Below are 10,000 nucleotides of genomic sequence, written 5' to 3'. Positions count from 1 at the left end.
GCCGACCATCAGGCACCCACCAATAAAGCCGTCGCCATAAGTGGAACGTAAGAAAAAAAAAATATAAGAAACATGGTTATTGGAAGGCTTGTATTGCAGACGCTTTCAGATTTCAAAACAACTATTTCCAAAGGCCACAAAGAAGGTTAATCGTGTTCTCATGAGTGTTTTCCACATTCAAGGTGCAGAGGCCTTGTCAAACGATCACTAGGCTCATCAAACCACGTACTGAAAACAAACACACCCTCTATGAAAGCTAATATGGGTCTGGAAGCTCTGAAGTTTTACAGAATATTGGACCTCAGAATCAATACAAAACTATCACTAAAAACAAGCTTAGGGAACACTGGATCAGGAGAAGAGAAAATATATGAGCCTCAGAATCAATATAAAACTATGTCACTGTAAAAACAAGCTTGGGGAACACTGGGTCAGGAGAAGAGAAAAGATATGAGACTCAGAATCAATACAAAACTATGTCACTGTTAAAACAAGCTTGGGGAATACTGGGTCAGGAGAAGAGAAAAGATATGAGCCTCAGAATGTATACAAAACTATGTCACTGTAAAAACAAGCTTGAGGAATACTGGGTCAGGAGAAGAGAAAAGATATGAGACTCAGAATCAATACAAAACTATGTCACTGTTAAAACAAGCTTGGGGAACACTGGGTCAGGAGAAGAGAAAAGATAGAAGCCTCAGAATCTATACAAAACTATGTCACTCTTACAACAAGCTTGGGGAACACTGGGTCAGGAGAAGAGAAAATATATGAGCCTCAGAATTTATACAGAACTATCACTGTTAAAACAAGCTTGGGGAACACTGGGTCAGGAGAAGAGAAAATATATGAGCCTCAGAATTTATACAGAACTATCACTGTTAAAACAAGCTTGGGGAACACTGGGTCAGGAGAAGAGAAAAGACATGAGCCTCAGAATCAATACAAAACTATATCTCTGTAAAAACAAGCTTGGGGAACACTGGGTCAGGAGAAGAGAAGAGAAGAGACTTTGAGCCCCAAATCAATACAAAACTGTGTGTAAAAACAAGTTTAGAGAACACTGGGTCAGGAGGCCGCGTGGCAACCCCATGCACCCGAACAGACCCCAAGCTTAATATATTTGACCCTCTCTCCTTTCATCGGCCTTTTCGGAAATCCTGTTTTTGCCTGCACGTAACCCCTAATCACCGGCAGCAGGTAGCAAGCCGGTCCGTCCTTCCAGGTGGTCAGGCGCTCGCTTGTGTCTCGTTCTGTTCAGTGAGGCAGGAAGGGAACGCTTGTGGCCGTGCTGTACCTTATTGGAAGCGATCCCTGGCCCTCCTTTTGTCCACTTTTACCTGGGAGAAGAGCTGGAGGGAGAGAGAGAGAGAGAGAGAGAGAGAGAGAGAGAGAGAGAGAGAGAGAGAGAGAGAGAGAGAGAGAGAGAGAGAGAGAGAGTAAAAATTTCTATCTTAGGTATGTTTGGCCCTTTCTATCTTATTCTTCCCCTGTCCGTCTTGCCGTGCCATACGAAACGAGTTAGTGACGTGTTTCTGGCATGTTCATGTACTCGTTGCGTCCCTGTCTTGTCTCTGCCTGGATCGGGTGCCTCAGTCCGTTACTCGGGGCGGTATAAGTCTCCAGACAGAAAAGGAAGCCGAAACGAAGGGGATTTAATTCTCCTCTAAGGTTCAATTCTCCTACAACCTGAAGCCACAGATCAAGACTTTGTTTATGTCTAAGGGGGTTTTATGTCTAAGGGAGGAGAGGGATAGAGGATGGTGAAGGCGAGAGGGGGAGATCGTAGAGGAGGGGAAAGAATGGGAAAAGAGAGGGGTGGAGGAGAGACAATGGAATAAGAGAGGAGGGACAAGGTGGGGAGGTAAAAGGTGGGAGGTTAATCGCTGTGTGAGTCTACCCTGCATGCATGGCTTATCTTGAGCAGAGAAAGTAATGGTTATATTAGTATATCTTACCAGAGGACACACACACACACACACACACACACGCACACACACACACACACACACACACACACACACGCACACACACACACACACACACACACACACACACACACATATATATAAATATATATATATATATATATATATATATATAAGGTTGGTTATATATATAAAATCATGATTTAAATATAAATTAATTATACTGTATTTAAAATGATTTAAGTGTTATATAAAGCGTAAAATATCTAATGATTTAAATTATATATATATAATATATATATATATATATATATATATATATATATATATATATATATATATATATATATATATATATATATATAAAGAAGAAGGAAGAACATGTGAGCCAGTTACACAGGAAAAGTATCAAGTCTATTTGTCCTGTTGTCCTGTGCTGATTCTGTACTGGTCCTGTAGCAAGTCAGTCACCAGTAAATCACTGCCTTGTCTTACAAGAAAAATATTAAAAAAAGCATAAAAAGATAAACTATTTGTCCTAACAAGAAAAGATGGCAGCACTACTTGCCAGCGCCAGAACGGGCTCGGGCCGACCACCAGGCCCCTCAGGAAAGCCTACCTGTGCTACAGACTCCGACGTAAAAAGAAAAAAAAAGGAAAAAAATTATGAAAAATTTCATTTAACATTGATTGACCAAGTTTAATACAAGAAAATGGCTTCATTAGACAAACAAATAATCAGTGGAAACAAACAACGATTAATGCAAAAATATATAATGTAGATAAAAAAATCGATTTTAATAAAAAAAACCGATTTAAATCAAATAAAAAATTTTTTTAGAAGAAATGATTTTTTTCCAGCCCTGATAGATAGACAGATAAATAGATGAATAGAATTTCTGACCACACCTTAACACACAAACAAACAAACAAACAATCAAGGCAAACTCACCTGATTTCAATCAATAGATCCTTCCTTCCACTGACCTCACACCCGTTGTATAGGATGACTTGATTGACCCGGCCTGCGTGACCTTCAACCCGGCCAGGTCACTTGATCCACACACACACACACACACACACACACACACACACACACACACACACACACACACACACACACACAGCACTACGAGACAGCCAACACTGACTTCCCCTTAAGTAGTCCATCTTCAGCCTGGTCTGGGTGTCTTGGTGTCTGGATAAAGCCGGTCCAAAGCCGTTCAAAAACCGCTCTGCTTCAAACCTCTTTGGACTGCCTCCTTGGGGTAGAAATTAGGATTAGGACCCTTACAAGAGGCCTTACTGACTCCTGGGTATTCCCTAAGTTTGAGGTGGAGCTGGAGGAGGAGGAAGTGGTGGAGGTGGAAGAGGAGGGAGAGGTGGAAGAAGAGGGGCAGGGGGAGAAGGATGTGGAGGTGGAGGAAGAAGAGAAGCAGAGGAAACTGAATAAGACAAGAGAAGTGGGAGAAGAAGATTTAGAAGGTAAAGAGGAAGAGAAGGAGCAGGAGGAAGATGAGGGAGAACAGGAAGAGGGGAAGGAGAGGATGAACAGGAGATAGAGGAAGATGAGAAGAAAAGAGAGAGAAGAGAGGAGGAGGAAGAAGAGAAGAGCGGAGGAGATGGAGAGAAGAGAGAATGAAAATAGAAGAGGAGGAGGAGGGAGAGAGGAGAAGAGGAGAACAAGAACAAGAACAAGAACTAGGAGATGGAAAGGAAGAATGGCGAAAAGAAGAGGGACAGAGGAGAGAAAGAAGAACAGGTGGTAGACAAGCAGAAGATGAGCCGCAGGATAAATAAGAGGATGATTCTATATTTAACGTCAATAGGAAATTTTTCGGCTGGGGGAAACCGAAGCTGCGTATTTAGCGTGACACAGCAATCCTGGAGGAGGGGATGCGCCTGGTTAATGTCCGGGCGCTGGGCGGGGATGACACCAGTAAACATCCGAAGGCGAGCAGGTCCTCCCCTCTCGTCTACGTCATCAGCGGCGAGTCGAGGTGAGGCGGGGCGAGCAAAAACAAAACCCTCGGCACGGTCTGGGCTTTCCGAGGGCTTGCGATATTTGCCTCCTTACGTCACTTTTGTTATTGATGTTGATGATTGTGGTGATGGTGGTGGTGGTGGTGATCTTAAATGGACGTCCAATGTTTGTTCGAAAGGTAATCTGCTGTTTTGTATGTATGTATGTGTGTGTGTGTGTGTGTGTGTGTGTGTGTGTGTGTGTGTGTGTGTGTGTGTGTGTGTTTGTAATTCACCACGACCTGATCACGTGTTGGACTCGTAATCGCCAACAGGTACCCTCCTGACATAAGAACATAAGAACGTAGAAGTCTGCAAGAGGCCGGTAGGCCTGTGCAAGGCAGCTCCTTTGAAGCTAAGCTCCCGTGAATCTACCCCCACCTATTATCACGGTCCATGAATTTATCTAATCTATTTTTGAATGTGATAATTGTATTGGCACTCACCACATGACACGAGATGACTGCTAAGTCTGTTCCACTCATCTACCACTCTGTTAGTAAACCAATTTTTGCCCATGTCCCTGTTGAATCTGAATTTATCCAGTTTAAACTCATTACTACGTGTGCGCGCGTGTGTGTGTGTGTGTGTGTGTGTGTGTGTGTGTGTGTGTGTGTGTGTGTGTGTGTGTGTGTGTGTGTGTGTGTGTGTGTGTGTGCTTGCCTTCCTGTCTTTTTCACCATAACAAGATTCGGAAACACGTCAATCCCAGCAATTTCGTACCATTTTCTGTGAGTGCTAGTGTTTTCAGGTCGGTATTGTCAGACGCCTCCACCCCTCACATCAACTAATTCCAAAGGCCGAAAAGGATATTAATCGGGCTCTAATGATCGTTTTCTCACATTCATGGCACAGAAAAAGGGTCAAAATAACAGAGGGGTCATAAAAATGCTCATGGAAATGCCCCAAACTCCCGCGAAAGCCTTGTCAAATATGTGCAATTGGGCGCCGGAATGTTTATAAATATGAGCCTTTGTCGCTCGTCACCCGGGTAGTTGACACTTGGCGGACGGTGAACTTAGGTGGAAAGGCGCAAATCCGGGTGTGTCTATCGCTCTGAAAGGCGGAATTTACTTGAGGAATGTAAGATTATGAGAGAGAGAGAGAGAGAGAGAGAGAGAGAGAGAGAGAGAGAGAGGAGAGGAGAGGAGAGGAGAGGAGAGGAGAGAAGAGGGGAGGGGAGGGGAGGGGGAGAGAAGGGGAGAAGGAGAGAGAGATTTCCTAAAGATTCTGTTCATATATATTGACATCAGGGACAAGGGGAGGAGGAGAAGGGATTGAATTATATGTACTATTGAGTAGAGGAGGGGGAGAAGAAAGTGTGAAGGGGTGGGGAAGGGGGAGAGGGTGGGAGGGGACCGGTGCAATACAAGCGAATGTTAATGAGAGACTAAAAAATCCCTGACGCGGAAGCCTAACGCGACTCGGGACAGACAGACGGACAGGGAAAGAAACGACCTTGATCATGCCACACAGACAGACACAGACGGGGTGCGGAGAGAGTAGACGGGAACCAGACGGGGAGGCGTTGGCTCTTCTTTTTGTTGTTCTTTTTGTTGTTCTTGTTGTGGTTGTTTTTATTTGTTGTTTTCTTTGTTTTCCTGTTCTTGTTCTTAGTGTTTGCTTTCGTCCATTTCTTCTTGTTCTTGTTTTCTGTTTCTACTTTTCTTCTTTTTCTTCTTTTGTTGTTTTTATTCGTTTTCTTCTTTGTTTTCTTTTTGTTCTTGTTCTTCGTGTTCTTTTGTTTCTTCTTGTTCTACTTCTTCTACCATTAATACTTTTCTTTCTCTAACACTACCATTTCTACTCCCTTCTTGTTCTGGTTCCTGTTCTTGTACTTCTTCGTCACCATCATCTGAAACCTCCCCTGCCCCACCCTCGTGCATGCTTCCCTCCCTCTGTCTGCCTTACAACCTGCACTACAATGGACACTATTTGGCCGTCGATAAAAATAATCACCCACACTCGCTGTCTATTTGGTGCTGGCGGACGAAAATTCTCCCCGTCTTTGCGTCCTCAAGTGGCTGCGGTGTTTGCCGTGACTGTCCGCTTCTGGGGTGAGGGATTTCCACGGCTTCTTGGATACACCGACACTAGGGAAGGGAAGAGGCACTGCGAGAGAGAGAGAGAGAGAGAGAGAGAGAGAGAGAGAGAGAGAGAGAGAGAGAGAGAGAGAGGAGAGGAGAGGAGAGGAGAGGAGAGGAGAGGAGAGAAGAGAAGAGAAGAGAAGAGAAGAGAAGAGAAGAGAAGAGAAGAGAAGAGAAGAGAAGAGAAGAGAGAGGGGTCAAAATCGTAAAAAAATGAAAATCCGAACCGGAATTTGACGAGGAATTTCCATAACTTCTTGAATACCGAGAGAGAGAGAGAGAGAGAGAGAGAGAGAGAGAGAGAGAGAGAGAGAGAGAGAGAGAGAGAGAGAGAGAGAGAGAGAGAGAGAGAGAGAGAGAGAGAGAGAGAGAGAAACGAACCCGGAGTGAGTCAAAATCTTAAAAAAAACAAGAAAAAAAAACAATAGAAATGCGAATCCAATTTTGCGAAGGAATTTTCATAACCTCGTGAATACAAAGATAGATTGATAGATAGATAGATAGATAGACAGAGAGAGAAAAAAAAAGAAAGAGAAACACACACACAAAGAGAGACATTAAATCGCAAAAGAAGGAAATACGAGCCAACATTTGAAGGTAAAACTTTCTCTATTGCATACACAAGCGCCAGGTGGCCCCGGCGATAAATTAAAGGTAAGTAGGAGGTGCACGGAGGACGGGGGGGGGGGATGAGCGAGGCAGGTGGTGGGAGGGAGGGAGGGAGCTGGTGTGTCGTGCCTGGCCATTCATCTCTCTCTATGAAGCCTTAATGATAGTAACAGTAGAGGTGGTAGTATTTAGCAATCAGAAGTAGTGGTAGTAGTTTTAGTAGTGGTAGTAGTAGTAGTAGTAGTAGTAGTAGTAGTAGTGATAGTCTTGAAACTGTTACTTTTACTACTACTACTACTACTACTACTACTACTACTACTACTACTGCTGCTGCTGCTGCTAATTCTGCTGCTACTGCTACTACTACTACTACTACTACTACTACTACTACTACTACTACTACTACTACTACTACTACTACTACTACTACTACTACTACTACTACCACCACCACCACTATGACCACTACTACCTCATCTACTACTGTACTACTACTACTGCTACTTCTACTACCACCACTACCACCACTACCTCAGCTACTACTACTACTTTTACTACTACTACTACTACTACAATAATAAAAATAATAATAATAATAATAATAATAATAATAATAATAATAATAATAATAATAATAATAAAGGAAAGAACAGATAACGTAAAGTATTTACTCACAACAAACAGAATCCTGCCAAGTGAGAAGAAAAAAAGCGAGTGTTAGTTTAACCCACATGTTCTTTTTTTATATATCTTTTTCTTTTCTTTTTTCTTTTTTTTCTTACCTTTGACGCGAGGTATTGAGTGGTGGCGCTATTTTCTTTTCTATCTTCTCCCGCCTTCATCTTATCTTCGTCCTGTTTCTTCTCGTTCGTCTCCCTTCCCTCCTTCTTTATCTCCTTTTTCTCTTCCTTCTTCATCTGCTCTTTCTCCTATCTTCAATTCGTCCTATTTCCTCTCGTCCGTCTTTTCTCTTTTCTGTTTCTTCCTTCTTCATCTCTTCTTTCTCCTTCAAATGTTCCTTCTCCTCATTCATCATCTTCTCTTATACCAGTAAAATGATGCCTTTTAAGTAGTAATGATGCCATATATTTACGTTTCTTAATTAGTAGTGCCAAACAAGGTAGTTTATTAAAATTTATTATTATAGTTTATGAGTTTATTTTTATTATTATTCATAAGCTGAGGTAAATTCACTATAAAGAAGAGGAAGAGAAATTATGATATGCCAGGTGGAACAAAGGTAAAACAGGTGGGAAGGTTAATTCTCCTCTTGAGCCAGTAATTGTTTTAAGATAACCCAGTAAGAGAACGAGTCGAGGGTTTGTTGTTACTTGAAGAGGGTGGATAGTAACTATGTATCGCAGGTGAAGTACAGGTGAACATGCGAAGGTGAACTTGCCCTTTAATTCACCAGCAGCTTCAAGACAGTCCCGCTAGGTTTGGACTCGTACATTTATGGTTACTGATGCTTTTCCTACGGGATTACGTTTTTGCATTTATGAGTGCAAATACTTATAAAGAATATTCAATCGAGATATATCAGATAAACTAAAATAATTGTTCAAGATAATCCATTGTTTAATTATTACTGATTTTTCTCCAACGGGCTTCCTTTTTTGCATTTATGAGTGCAAATACTTATAAAGAATATTCAATCGAGATATATCAGATGAACTAAAATAACTATTCAAGATAATTCATTGTTTAATTATTACTGATTTTCTCTCCAACGGGCTTCCTTTTCTGGATTTACGGTTACAGCTGCTGATAAAGAAATAATTGAAATATATCAGAGGAACAGTGAAAGGCAATTATTCAGCTCTTAATTCAGCAGCAGCTTTGAGAAAGTACTGCCAAATGGGGACTCCAGAGTTTATGGCTACTGATGCATTTACGAGTACTCAAGAAAGAAATGTAATGGTGATATATCAGGCGAACATGGGAAGGCAACTTGCTTTTAATCCACCAGCAGCTTCAAGACGGTCCGGCTAAATGGAGACTCGAAATGTTTACGGCTACAGATGTTTTTATAACGGGACTACCTCTTTTGCATTCACGAGTACTGAGGAAAAAATTAAATGGAGATATATACGAGAACATGGAAAGGCAACCTGCCTTTAATCCACCAGCATCTTCAAGACGGTCCGGCTAAATGGAGACTCGAAATGTTTACGGCTACAGATGTTTTTATAACGGGACTTCCTCTTTTGCATTCACGAGTACTGAGGAAAAAATGAAATGGAGATATATACGAGAACATGGGAAGGCAGCTTGCTCCTAATCCACTAGCATCTTCAAGACGGTCCGGCTAAATGGAGACTCGAAATGTTTACGGCTACAGATGTTTTTATAATTTAGACTACCTCTTTTGCATTCACGAGTACTGAGGAAAAAGTGAAATGGAGATATATACGAGAACATGGGAAGGTAACTTTCTCCTAATCCAATAGCATCTTCAAGACAGTCCCGCTAAATGAAAAATCTAAATATTTACGGCTACAGATGTTTTGTTAACGGGACTACCTTTTCTGCATTTACGACTGCAAATATTTATGAGAAATAACGTAACATCAGGTGAACATGGGAAGATAACTCTGCGCGTAACACACCGCTGGTTGGGAACTCTAAGGTCGATATCCTCAGACGTTTCCACCTCTCACATCATCTCTTTCCAAAGGGCGAAAAGGAGATCAATCGGGTTCTAATGGGTGTTTTCTCACGTTCATGGTACAGAAGAAGAGTCAAACTACCATCAGGGTCATAAAAGTATCTCTGGAAATGCCTAAAATCCTTGTCTAATGTGTATGGTTGGAGATCGGAATGGTTAAGAATATGACCCTTAATGTGTACGGGAACTGATGTTTTGCTAACGGGATCTATTTCTTGCATTCACGGGTACAAAGACTTCGAGGAGGGAGGGAGGGAGGGAAGGGGGGGAAAAAAAGGTAATTGTCTTCAGGTAGAAAGTGACGTTCCTCTCTTTTGTTTGGTGCTTGTAAAAACTCACCCGCGCGAAGACTTACCGCCGCGGCCACGTCTGTAGAGCGGCCTTTTTTGGGGTCTTTCTTTCGCTCGTATTTTGCAGCGGGTAAGTTTTTAATTTGTGCGTATATTAAACATGATGTCAAATAGGGAACGACTGACGGAAAAAAATAATAGGAAAAAGAAAATGAGAGGTAGAATGTTGTTGTGTGTGTGTGTGTGTGTGTGTGTGTGTGTGTGTGTGTGTGTGTGTGTGTGTGTGTATAGAAAGGAGTATAGCAGGCACGGCAAGAAAATAGAAGTGGAAAGGAAAAAAATATGACCTGAAAATTGAATAATGTAAAAAAATAATGAGAAAAAGTGTGGAAGAAA

The sequence above is a fragment of the Eriocheir sinensis genome, chromosome 55, assembly GCF_024679095.1.
Source record: "Eriocheir sinensis breed Jianghai 21 chromosome 55, ASM2467909v1, whole genome shotgun sequence".
Lineage (NCBI taxonomy): Eukaryota > Metazoa > Arthropoda > Malacostraca > Decapoda > Varunidae > Eriocheir > Eriocheir sinensis.
The sequence above is the reverse complement of the archived record's forward strand: the minus strand, read 5'-3'. Positions refer to the sequence as shown.